Below are 13,729 nucleotides of genomic sequence, written 5' to 3'. Positions count from 1 at the left end.
TTCCAGGCTGGCGTTCCCACCTCCTTCTCTCTGCATTCCCCTCCACTTTCCCTTGGACAGTTCCTAATGTTCCCACTGCCAGATGCCCAGGACCCCACCAGGACCCCTCTCCCCTGACCCGCTCCCATCTCCTGAATGTACTTCCTCTGCCCACCCACCTGCTGGACTCCTGGCAGGGATCCTGAGGTCTCCAGTGCATCACCAAATCCTGATTCTCCCTCTCGCATTTCTCTGGAATCTGTCTGGGCTGCCTCTCCACTGTCAGCCACTGTCTGGCCACCATCACCCTGGGACGCCCTCCCTGGCCCACTGGGTCAGCTCTTTTGTTAGATGCTGTCCTTTGTCTTTGGGGCCCTTCTCCCTACTTCTGTTTTGGGGGACATTGGAACCCGTGGTTCTCCCCTACCCATGGCTCCCCCCTCCCTCCAGCCCCCAGAGCAGAGCTGAAGCTGGTCCCAGCACCCTGTGACGTACCCACAGGTAGCTGGTGCTTGGTAACCTGACCTCCACACACCTGCCCTGCCACTGTCTGAAGGCTCAGGAGGAGGGGCATTTCTGGGGGTGCCCTCCAGACCCCCATTCTTACCAGCCCACCTAGAACCCTGTCCCCAGAGCAGCCTGTTTTGATTCAGGCAGTGGCCAGAAGGCAAAGGTCAGAAACAAAGGTCAGAAAGTCTGGCTCTGCTTGCATAGGGCTGAATGTGCAAGTGCTGGATGCAGGTGCTGGGGGAGGGAAGCTTTCCGAGATCGGTGCCCCCAAACCCCAACCCCCCATCCTCCTCTCCCCTTCCCTTGCACCCCTCTTCCAGCTCTCCTCCCACTTCTCTTGGGGCAGGGCACTCGTACGGGCAACAGAGATCTGCGTAGGTGCCCCCTACTCTCCCTACAGCTGTGAACTTGGGATCTTGCTTGTGATCTTGGTGGGTTCCTGCCTGTGAGCAGGGTCACTGGCACCACTCTGGGTGGCTGTGAGGCTCAGGGGAGAAGCTACAGGTTCTTCCTGGAGGTGGGATAAATCTGAGGAGCTGGGAAGGTCATCCCTGCTGTGTGACCTTCAGAGAGGCCCTTCCCTCTCTGGAACTTATTTTCCTGAGGAAATTCTGGTTGGGTGGAGGCCCAGCAGTCTGGGGGAGGGGCTGGGTGGCCCGAGTTGGGTTCTAGCAGGAAGAGATGTGAAAGAATAAATGTAGAGTTTATTCATAAATGTATGAAATGGGGGGGGGCATACCTGAAATGTGTGGACACAGTGGGGAGCAGAAGAGGGAGGGAGAGGGAGGAGAAGGGGGAGGGTGTGCCTTCCTGGGCTGGGCCACCTTTATTTACATAACTGAATTCATAAGACATAAATAGAGCAGAAACTGGGAATGAAGGGGGCTGGGCCTTCCCACAGAGCATTGGAGGCCTGGGGAGTGAGGAAGGGGTCTGTCCATCACTGAGTCCCTGAGGGTCCCGATGGGGGTGGCACCCTGGAGGTGTGCTGGCTCCTGTGTGCCAGGGCAGGCTGGGTTTGGGGGCTGCCCTCCACAGCCACAGGAGTCCTGTTCCGTCTGTCTGCGCTGTGGGCTCTGGAGAGTACACCAGCAGACCTCAATTCAGGCATTTGGCTGAGTGTTGTGAACTGGTACTGCCCACAAAGCCTGGCAGGGAGAACAAGACACCCCAGCATCGAGTTCTGGGTGGGAGATGATGATAAGTGGCCAAGAAAGAGGTGGCCAGACTGGGTGGTGCTGGGCAGAAACCCAGCGCAGAGGGACCCCCCAGCGCATCAGGACCCAGAAAATGTGGAGCTGCAGGAAAGGATGCAGGGGGAAAAGAGATGGTGCCCCCAGACAGAGCTGCTGTTAATGTCGCAGGGTGGTTCCTTTCAGGTCTCTTTACTGTTGCTTTTTAAAATTAATTAAATTAATTAATTGGTTTTGGCTGCGTTGGGTCTTCGTTGCTTTTTTTAAATAATTAATTAATTAATTGTTTTTGGCTGCGTTGGGTCTTCGTTGCTGCGTGCAGGCTTTCTCAAGTTGCAGTGAGTGGGGGCTACTCTTCGTTGTGGTGCACGGGCTTCTTATTTCGGTGGCTTCTCTTGTTGTGGAGCACAGGCTCTAGGTGCGAGGGCTTCAGTAGTTGTGGCACACGGGCTCAGTAGTTGTGGCGCATGGGCTTATTTGCTCCTCGGCATGTGGGATCTTCCCGGACCAGGGCTCGAACCCGTGTGCCCTGCACTGGCAGGCAGATTCTTTTTTTTTTTTTTTTATTCATTTATTTAGTTTGTGGCTGCATTGGGTCTTCGCTGCTGCATACAGGTTTTCTCTAGTTGCTGAAAGCTGGGGCTACTCTTTGTTGCGGTGCACGGGCTTCTCATTGCGGTAGCTTCTCTTGTTGGGGAGCACGGGCTCTAGGCGCACGGGCTGCAGTAGTTGTGGCTTGCGGGCTCTAGAGCGCAGGCTCAGTAGTTGTGGCACACGGGCTTAGTTGCTCCGCAGCCTGTGGGATCTTCCCGGACCAAGGCTCGAACCTGTGTCCCCTGCGTTGGCAGGTGGATTCTTAACCACTGCGCCACCAGGGAAGCCCGGCAGGCAGATTCTTAACCACTGTGCCACCAGGGAAGTCCCCTACTGTTGCTTTTGATAGAGTTTTGTATCCAGCTTTCCCAGCATAGCTGGTAACATAAGCATTTCCTCATCTTAATAAGAGGTTTTCTCAACACCATGGTACTTGGGCACTTAGTATTCTATTGTGTGGGTCTATCAGACTTTACTCAACCATTCACAGGCTATAGGAATCAGAAAAGGGAACAACCCAAAGCCCCAGCGAATGGGCACTAAGCTGCATCCTGGTGCCTCGCTCAGACATTCTTGAGAGACTGAGAACCAATGGAAAAGAGGACACTGGATGAAACAGAGCTAATGCAGAGACCAGAAGAAAACTTTAGGTGATCATCCTCAGATAGGAAAAGACAAGGCACCCCTGCGACTAGGACAGGGCACTTTGGAAAACAGGCAGAGAACAAGAAAGAGTCCTTGTGAAATTAAAAAAAAAATCTAAAAACTTAAAAATTTAATAGAAGGATTGAAAGAATGAGTTGAGGAAATCTCACAGAAGAAAGAACAAAAATCTGAGAAACAGAAACTAGGAAAGAGAAGATAAGAGATGGTGGAGGATCTGTGCAGAAAGTCTAGCACTTGAGGGACAGAGTTTCCAAAATGAGATCAGAGGAGGAGGAGACAACTGTGAACAGATAATAAAAAGCTCTTCCCAGAACCTCTGAAGTGGAAAAGCCGCCAAGTGACCAGCACAATAAAAACAGCAAACCAGCTAACGGATTCAAAAACTCCACCACGTTGCATCATCATGAAGTTTCAAAGTCATCAGAATAAAGAGAAGATATTGAAAGTTTCTAGAGTGTGAACGTAGGTCTCCCGGAGAGGGCACTGCTCAGCGTGGCATAAGACCTGTCACCAGCAGCCAAGAGAGCCACGTTCCCAGGGACAGGACTTCTCACCTCACATCCTCTCTCTAGGCCCACCATCCTCCAGGTCGTGCTGCAGGTGCTAGGGCAGAATAGGACATTTCCAGACACCAGAGGACTCTTACTTCCCACGCAGCTCTTCTTAAGAAGCTCCGAGGTTGAGCCACCCAGCATGGAGCGGGGTGCCATGCCAGTCAAGAAGACACTGGATTTTGAAGGCTTAGTACAAAAACAGAACATAAAGTGTCATGAATTGTGTGTGCTGGTCACATGTTGAAGGGATCCTCTTCCTGACAAATTGGTTTAAATAAAAGGTATTACTAAAGTTAATTTCACCTGTTCCTTTCCCTTTTTTAAAAAAAATTATGTATTTTATTTATTTATTTTTGGCAGCATTGGGTCTTCATTGCTGCACGCGGGCTTTCTCTAGTTGTGGCGAGCAGGGGCTACTCTTTGTTGCGGTGCACGGGCTTCTCACTGCGGTGGCTTCTCTTGTTGTGGAGCACGGGCTCTAGGCACGAGGGCTTCAGTAGTTGTGGCACATGGGCTCAGTAGTTGTGGCTCGCGGGCTCTAGAGTGCAGCCTCAGTAGTTGTGGAGCCTGGGCCTAGTTGCTCCGCGGCATGTGGGATCTTCCCGGGCCAGGGCTCAAACTCGTGTCCCCTGCATTGGCAGGTGGATTCTTAACCACTGTTCCACCAGAGAAGTCCTCTCTTTCCTTTTTAAATGTGGATACAAAATATTTGAAATGACTCATTGGTTCACAGTTGTGCTGCGTAATATTTCTGTTGGGCGGCGCCCTCTAAAAAGCCAAGAGACTGTAAAAAGAAGGAAATGTAATAATAGCCCCCATCCCCCCTTCCCCAGGCTGCCCACCGACCTTTCCACCAACAAAATTTACACAATTACGGTGTGAATGCTGCAGATCATTATGCCTCTGGATTGAAGGGGGGCGGAAGGGGTCGGAAGCAGGTGGGAGGGCCCATCTCTGGTTGGGGTGCCAGGAAGTCGGGATAATGCTGAACAGTGCAAATCAAGACTGATTCAAACATCGACTGAGCCCCTTCAATGTGACAGGCACTGTTCTGGATGCTGGGAGACAGAGGGCAGCTGACATCTTAGCAGAAGGAGGCAGACGATACACAACCCAACAGATGGGTGTATTCCTACTGCAATGTGAGGTTCTGATAAGGGCTGTGAAGAAAATACAGCAGGTGAGGAGATAGAGTGAAGAATGTGGCTACTGTAGATATTTTCTTCTTAAAGTCCCGGGTGTTCCCAGACCTTGCCCAACCCTCCCCCCAAAACTCCCACTGCCCTGAATTGGGTATTTCTCTCTCAGTTTTTCATACTTCTGTTACACGAATATAGAAATGATTCATGATATCCATGGCATGTTCTTATTTTTTCTTTTTTTATTGAAGTATAGTTGATTTACAATTCCATGGCATGTTCTTAAAGCACCAGGTCTGATATATCTGCTCTTCTGCTCAGCAATATGCTTTCGGGCTGCGTTTATGCTGACCGAGGTGGCTCTGGTTTGTTGATTTAAAAAAAATATTTTTTTTGAGGTATAGTTGGTTTACAATGTTGTGCTAGTTTCAGGTGTACAGCAAAGTGATTCAGTTATATCTATATCTGTATTCTTTTTCAGATTCTTTTCCATTGTAGGTTATTACAAGATACTGAATATAGCTCCCTGTGCTATACAGTAGGTCCTCGTTGTTTATCTTTTTTATATATAGTATCTTTTCTATATGTAGTACTGTTGATCCCAAACTCCTAAATTTATCCCTTATCACCCTGATTCCTTGATTATTTAACTGCATGATATTCCAGCATCCAGGGAAAACCCACCTGCTTTGTTCATGTTTCTGTTGGAGGGCATTTGGCTTTCTTCCTCCCTGTCCCTCTTTTCCTTTCTTTTTTTGACCATGACAATAGAGCTGCAAGGAACATTGCGGGACAAGCCTTTGGTGCACGCAGGGGGCAGGGTCTCTCCCAGGGGTGGGGGGCTGTGAACTGCTGTGCTATCAGGGGGTGCACATCTTCACGTCTTCAGCCTCACTAGATATTGACCAATTGTTTTTGGAAATGATGAGCCCATTCACGGTCCCACCAGCAGGGTTTAAGAGTTCCCGTACATACACTCACTAACACCATATTTTATTTTCAAACACGCATATGTATTAATTTCATAGCATGTGTTAAAAGTCAGGTTTATTGAGGCATGATATACTCTTGAAAAATGTACAGTTGAATGAGTTTTGACAAATATATAGTCATGTAACCACCACAGTCAAGATATAGAACATTTTTGTTGCCCCCAAATTCCCTCAGGACCCCCTGTAGCCTGTTCTCCCCCCGCAGGCCCCTGGCCGTCACCCACCTGATTTCTCTGCCTATAGATCCGCCTTTCCAAGAATACATATAAATGGATTATGTAGACTTTTGTACCTGGCTTCTCACTTACTGCAAAGCTTCTGAGATCCATCCATGATGCAGCTTGTAATCATGGTTCCTTCTGTTTATTGCTGAGTCCTGCTCCACCGGATGGGTGGCCCGAGGTTTGGTTATTCGTCCAGTTGGTGGACATTTGGGTTGTTCCCAGTTTTTGGCATTGTGAATTCTGCTGCTCTGAATGGTTGTGTGCAGATCTTTGTGTGGACACGTGTTTTCCTTTCTCCTGAGGAAACACCTCGGAGTGGGACTGTGGTTCCCAGGCCCTTGACTAACTTTATAAGAAACTGCCAAGCTCTTGTTCTGAGAGGCTGCACCGTCCTGCGTCCCCCCTCCCCGCCCCGGCCCCTTGGCTGTCTCGGGATCTTCAGGATTTTGGGTTGTTGATTCTGATTTTTTAGCCATTCCACTGCGTATATAGTGGTATCTCATTGTGGTTTTGGTTTGCATTTCCCCAATAACTAATGATGGTCAACATCTCTTCATGTGATTCTTTGCTGTCTGTATGTCTTCTTTTATGAATCACCTGTTCAAATCTATTGCTGATTAAAAATTGGCTTTTTAAAAAATTACTTATACATTCGAATACAAGACCTTCACCAGATACATGTTTTGTAAATATTTTCTCCCGTTCAATGGCTTGCTCTCCTACTTTCTTTTTTGTTTTTATTTTATAAATGTATTTACTTATTTATATTTGGCTGCGGTGGGTCTTCGTTGCTGTGCGTGGGCTTTCTCTAGTTGCGGCGAGTGGGGGCTACTCATTGCAGTGCGCGGGCTTCTCACTGCGGTGGCTTCTCCTGTTGTGGAGTGCAGGCTCTAGGCACGCGGGCTCAGTAGTTGTGGCACGTGGGCTCAGTAGTTGTGGCTCATGGGCTCTAGAGCGCAGGCTCAGTAGTTGTGGTGCACGAGCTTAGTTGCTCCGTGGCATGTGGGATCTTCCTGGACCAGGACTCCAACCCGTGTGTCCCCTGCATTGGCAGCAGATTCTTAACCACTGCACCACCAGGGAAGTCACTCTCCTACTTTCTTATTAGTTTTTCAGAGATCAGAAGTTTTTAATTTTGATGAAATCCAAATATCACATTTTTGTTTCAGGACTTGTGCTTTTTGTGCCCCATCTGCGACATCTTTGCCTAATCCAAGGTGGCTAAGACTTTCTCCCAGGTTTTCTCTTCAAGTTTTGTCGTTTCAGCTCTTACACTTCGGTCTATGATTTACAAGGGGCTAATCTGGTGTGTGGCGCAATGTGAGTTTGTTTATTTGTTTGGCAGATACACCCAGTTGATCCAACACCATTTACTGAAAAGAGTATCCTTTCTTCACTGAGTTACCTCAGCATCTTTGTGGAGAATTTCTTGACCATTGTTGTGGGTCTCTTTCTGGACTCTCTTTTCTATTTCATTGATATGTATGTCCATGTTTATGTCAATACTACACTCTCTTCGTTTCCATAGCTTTGTAGCATGTCTTGAAACTGCGTACTGTGACTTCTCCAACTTTCTTTTTCAAAGATATTTTAGTAATACAGGTTCATTGCATTTTCATTTAATATTAAAATCAGGTTGTCGGGACTTCCCCGGTGGTCCCGTGGCTAAGACTCTGTGCTCCCAATGCAGGGGGCCCAGGTTCGATCCCTGGTCAGGGAACTAGATCCCACATGCCTCAACTAAGAGTTTGCGTGCTGCAACTAAAAGATCCTGCGTGCTGAAACTAAGACCCAGCATAGTCAAATAAATAAATAAATAAAAATAAGTATTAAAAAATAATAATAAATTAAAATCAGGTTGTCAGTTGCTACAAAAAAGCCTACTAAGATTTTGATTGAGATTCATTTGAATCTATACGTTAATTTGGGGAGAAAGGACATCTTAACACTGAATCTTCCCATCCATGAACAAGGTGTATCTCTTCATTTATTTGGGTCTTCTTTAACTTCTCTCAGCAATGTTTGGTCATTTCCAGTACACAGATCTTTTTTTTTTTTTTTTTTTTTTTTTTAATATTAATTAATTTATTTTATTTATTTTGGTTGTGTTGGGTCTTAATTTCTGTGCAAGGGCTTTCTCTAGTTGTGGCAAGTGGGGACCACTCTTCATCGCGGTGCACGGGCCTCTCACTATCGCGGCCTCTCTTGTTGCGGAGCACAGGCTCCAGACGCGCAGGCTCAGCAATTGTGGCTCACGGGCCCAGCCACTCCGCGGCATGTGGGATCTTCCCAGACCGGGGCACGAACCCGTGTCCTCCGCACTGGCAGGCAGACTCCCAACCACTGCGCCACCAGGGAAGCCCCACAGATCTTATATATATATTTTTTGTTAGGGAAGTATTTCATTATTTTTGATGCTATAGTCAATGGTGATTTTGTAAAATTTCCATTTCCAGTTGCTCATTGCTAGTATATAGAAATACAATTGATTTTTTGTGTGCTGATTTTGTATCCTGTGACCTTGCTAAACTCACTTATTAGTTCCACTGGTGTGTGTGGATTCCTTGGGTTTTTCTATGGAGATGACTGTGCAGTCTGTGAGAAAGGATGTTTTCTTCCTTTATAATCTGTGTGCCTTTCACTTATTTTTCGGTAACTTATTGTATGGGCCGTGACCTGTAGTACAACATTCAGTATAAGTGGCCAGACCTCATATTCTTGCCTTATTCCCAATCTTTGGGGGAAAAGCATTCAATTTCCCACCAGTAAGTATGATGTTATTCGCAGGTTTTTCAGAGTTGCTCTTTTTTTTTTTTTTTTAAATTTATTTATTTATTTATTTTTGGCTGTGTTGGGTCTTCGGTTCGTGCGAGGGCTTTCTCTAGTTGCGGCAAGCGGGGGCCACTCTTCATCGCGGTGCGGGGACCGCTCTTCATCGCGGTGCGCGGGCCTTTCACTATCACGGCCCCTCCCGTTGCGGGGCACAGGCTCCAGACGCGCAGGCTCAGTAGTTGTGGCTCACGGGCCCAGCTGCTCCGTGGCATGTGGGATCTTCCCAGACCAGGGCTCGAACCCGTGTCCCCTGCATTAGCAGGCAGATTCTCAACCACTGCGCCACCAGGGAAGCCCCAGAGTTGCTCTTTATCAATTTGAGAATGTTTCCATCCACTCCTAGTTTGCTGAGTCTTTATTTTTTTTTAATCGTGACTGGATGTTGAATTTTATCAGATATCTTTTCTTTTTTATGAGATTGTCTTTTGATTTGTCTTTCTTAGTCTATTGCTGTGCTGAATTATACTGATTTTCAAATGTTTACCAACCTTGCATTCCTGAGATATATTTCACTTGGTCAAAAATATTATCCTTTTTATATATTTCTGGGTTAGATTTGCTAACATTTTATTAAGGATTTTTTTTTTTTAATAGATAGCTATTTCTTTTAAAGTCAAACTACATCCAATTCATTTTTTTTTTTTTTTTAGAAATTCACGTTCTTTTATTTATTTATTTATTTATTTATGCTGTATTGGGTCTTCGTTTCTGTGCGAGGGCTTTCTCTAGTTGCGGCAAGTGGGGACCACTCTTCATCGCGGTGCGCGGGCCTCTCACCATCGCGGCCTCTCTTGTTGCAGAGCACAGACTCCAGACGCGCAGGCTCAGTAATTGTGGCTCACGGGCCCAGTTGCTCCGTGGCATGTGGGATCTTCCCAGACCAGGGCTCGAACCCGTGTCCCCTGCATTGGCAGGCAGATTCTCAACCACTGCGCCACCAGGGAAGCCCCAATTAAGGATTTTTGCATCTGTGTTTCTTAAGGATTTTAGTGTGTAATTTTATTTTCTTGTAATAAGAAAGTTGTCTGGCTTTGGTATCAGGATGATACTGGCCTCATAAAATGAGCTGGAAAGTACTCCTTCCTCTTCTGTTTTCTGGAAGTCTGTATAGAATTGGTGTCATTACTTCCTTAGATGTTGGTGGAATTCACTGGTGAAGCATCTGGGCCTGGAGCTGTCTTTTTGTAGGAAGGCTTTTAACTACACATTCAATTTTTAAAATAGACATAGTGCTATTTCCCTAGATATTGTCCCATTGCTATTTGAAATTATTATGCTGATTTTTTAGTACCACCAGCAGGATTTAAGGGTTTCTGCTGCGGGAATTCCCTGGTGGTCTAGTGGTTAGGACTCTACCCTTTCGGCATCTCAGTTCCCTGACCAGGGATTGAACCCAAGCCACAGCCATGAAAACCCGGTATCCGAACTACTAGGCCACCAGGGAACTCCCAGTATTTTCTTAAAGTAAAGCAAAAGGGTGCTGGGTCACAGCTGGTGGAAATGTGTCTGGGACCGGGTGGACCCTTCCTGCTGGGGCAGCTCAGAGCCGAGGTCCCTCCTCTTTGAGCCTCGTCCCAGGTGTTCATTGTCCTTCCTTCCTTCCTTCCTGACCTGCCTACTCCTCCTCCCCTGATCTTGATTTTTATTACAAAAGGAACTCCTGCAGGTGGCCTTCGCTAGCCCTGCTGCTCTCAGGCCTCAGCAGCCTTCCTGGGCTCCACTGCCACGGTCCTGGCTGGTCACTACTGAGCCCCCCTCCAAGCGCATCCGCTCCCACAACCATGAGCCCCCTATCCGGCTAAGACTGCCCGTCTTTGGCCTCCATGCGGGCCTCCTCTGCCTCTTGGACGCCATGGCCGCTCTCCTGCTGCCAGGGACCACCCCCCCCCCCACCGAACTCCCCTCCAGCCTCCATCTGTGTCTTCAAGATAAACTGAGGCTCTGGTGGCCACTGTGCATATGGGCCGTGCCCAGACCCCACCCCCAGAGGGCAGGTGGCATGCTCAAAGGTGTTGGGGAGCCGGGGACAGAGAGAGGCCAGGCCCCCATGACCAGCCACAGCCATCCCCAGGTCTAGACAGCCTCTGGGGCACCCAGGACCTGTCCCCACTCACTGCCCATCTCCTGGGAGCGTCAGCTCACCCGCCAGTGTGTACCTGGCTCCTCCGCAGATCAGGCTCCGGGCCAGCCCCACCCACACGCCCTCTGAATTCTCCCAACCAGTGGGTGGCGAGGGGGCATCTGGCCCCTTTCAGAGAAGGTAAATGGAAGAACTCAAGCCTGCCCAGGACCCTTAGCCGAGGGTGGGGGCGGTGGAAGCCCAGAGCCCACGTCTTGACCAAATGGGACACTGGGCCTGGAGACCAGTCTCTGTGGAGGGCTGGGGTCCCCACTTCCATTTTATAGATGGGGAGCCTGAGGCTCTGGAGGTGAAGTGGCCGGTCCAGGGCCTTCAGCCCCCTGGAGCCTGTCCTGGGGAGGGGCCCTGGTCCCGGCTCGCGCGAAGCAGGGCTGGACTGAGGGGCGCAGCCTCCTCCCCCTACGGCCATCGTTCTCTCCCCGAGTGACCCCCACCCTCTGAGTCCTGGCCTCTTGTCTCGCCAGCTGCCTCTCGCCCTGAGCCACCATCAATGTTGTTAGGCTGAGCAAAGTCACATTAGGTGGCATCCAGCATGGCTCAATCAAATCAAGCCGCTTAGAGGGATGGCAGCAGCAGGAAGGGGCCCTAGGGCCACCAGCTCTAGATGGGGCCAGGCTTGGGTCAGCGACAAAGCAGCGGGGTTGGGGGCCGGGCAGCATTGCCGGGGAGGCCAGGGGACAGGTGGACAGGTGGTGCTTGGGCACAGAGGGGCAGCATGGCAGGCAGCCCCTGACCCAGGAGCTCAGGATGATGGGGGCAGACAAGCCCAGACCCCCATCTGGGCCATCAGGGCGGGATGCGGAGCACAGGTGAGGTGGGAGCGGAAGAGGCACGGCCCCCGGGGCTCCTGCAGAATGAGCCAGGCCAGTTGGGACCAGGGGGTGGGGGTTTGTGACAAGGAGGCTGGGAAGGACGGGGAGGGGTCCCTCAAGGCTGGGGGCCAGGATGTAGGGAGTTAAGACTGGAATTTTGCTTGAGTCGGACTCGCCCAGAAGCACAAGCACATATGGGTTGTTCTCACTTCTTCCCACCATATCGTGTCCTTACAACCTTCGATGGCTCCCCTGTGCCCCCAGAACTGAGTCTTCTCCCAGTGATGCATAGATGGCCCACAGGCTGGCCTGGCTGACTTTCGTCAACTGGCTTGCCCTGTTCTTTGTTTTTTTTTTTTTCCCTGTTCTTGTGTCACCCACTCCTCCAGCCGGCCCCAGAGCTCACTTGCGCCTGCCCATCTGTGTCACGGACTTCCTGCAGAAAAATCTGATGGCTTCTCTGAGTGACGGATTCAACCCCTGAGAAGTGGGAATTGGTGGAACCCTGGGGCAAAGAAGCTGGGGTTTATCCACAATTCCCATCCCTCAAGGGCCGCTGGTGATAGGGTTGTGACAGCTGCTCGCCTGGAGTGGACTGGCCTAGGCAAGCTTTGTCTCCAGCGTTGGAGAGATACGGGGTCAATGGAAATTTTAAGGAGCAGACATTGACCAGCCTGAAGCCTTGAAGAAAGTTCAGGTCATCCAGTAGTAATTCAGGGCTGCAGTGAGATCCAGGGGCCCCTGTTACCAGCTGAACTGCATCCCTCCTAAAATGTGTATGTTGAAGTCCTAAACCCTAGCACCTTGGGATGAGACTGTATTTAGAGATAGGGCTTTTACAGAGGTAATTACGGTAAAATGAGGCCATCAGAGTGGGCGCTAATCCAATCTGACTGGTGTCCTTATAAGAAGAGGAGATTAGGACACAGACACACACAGAGGGACGACCGTGTAAGGACACAGGGAGAAGGCGGCGTCTACACACCCAGGAGAGTCCTCAGCAGGAACCAGCCTGCTGACGCTTTGATCTCAGGCATCCAGCGTCCGGACTGTGAGTTGATAAAACTCTGTAGTTTAAGCCACCCTGGCTGTGTACCCGCTGTGGCAGCCCCAAGACCCTCATACAGCCACCATGCAGCACGTAGAGTCACAGCCCCTAAAGCCGGAGGGCAGGTTTGCTGGAAGTTGGGCCAGAGACTTGATCCTGGGGTGGTGGGGAAAAGGAAAGGATGGTTGTGCTTCGCCATCTCCTGGGCCAATGTCAAGATCCACAGTAGAGGGCGGACCCCATGACCCAGACGGGGTATCAGGGTGGAAGCCCCCAGCCCCAGAACTCGGATCCCCCCGAAACTGCTGGCAGCAGAAGTGGCCACAAACCTGGTTGGAGGAGACCAGCCTCCCGCTGCCCGGGCTGTGCAGACCTCACCTGAGGCAGATGTCCTTTCCCAGCTGCCCGCCTCCCCTCCAGGCCCCTGACAAGTCATGACGGGTGACTCTCATGTGACCTGACTATGGGCAGAGATGGCTTATTCTCCAGGGAGCTGTGACCAAGCAGGCTTGCACCCGCAGGACCCCGGAGAAGGGAAAGTGGATATTGAGGATCTGGAGTGGGGGGTAGAACTGGGCTGGGGAAGGGGGAGTTATTGATATGGGGCGTTTTCCAAATCCTGGCAAGGATGCCTGAAATCTGTCCTCACATGCTGCTGGAATGGCTCCTGGGAGTTTGGGGATGACAGGGGCTGGGGAAACGAGGAGGGCTACGGGGTGTATTTGCAAGAGAACCTGCAGCTGATGGAGAAAGCACTGGGAGGGAGCTTCCAGGCCCCCGTGGCTGTCACATCCTTAGGTCCTTGCTGGCTGCTGAGTGGACACAGTGGCTCCTTCCTTGGGGCCTGAGCAAGATGGCAGCCACAGTCTTTAATCTCCAATCTCACAAGGGACGTTCTGTCACTTTGTCACCTTCTATTTGTCAGAGGCAAGTCACTGAGTCCAGTCTGCGCTCAGGGGAGAGGACTTCATGAGGGCGTGGATGCCGGGGGAGGGTCCTGGGGCAGCTTAGAGGAGCCCCCTCAGGGAGTGGGGGTGGGCAGCCGG

The sequence above is a fragment of the Balaenoptera musculus genome, chromosome 20 (genome assembly GCF_009873245.2).
Source record: "Balaenoptera musculus isolate JJ_BM4_2016_0621 chromosome 20, mBalMus1.pri.v3, whole genome shotgun sequence".
Classification (NCBI taxonomy): Eukaryota; Metazoa; Chordata; class Mammalia; order Artiodactyla; family Balaenopteridae; genus Balaenoptera; species Balaenoptera musculus.
The sequence above is the reverse complement of the archived record's forward strand: the minus strand, read 5'-3'. Positions refer to the sequence as shown.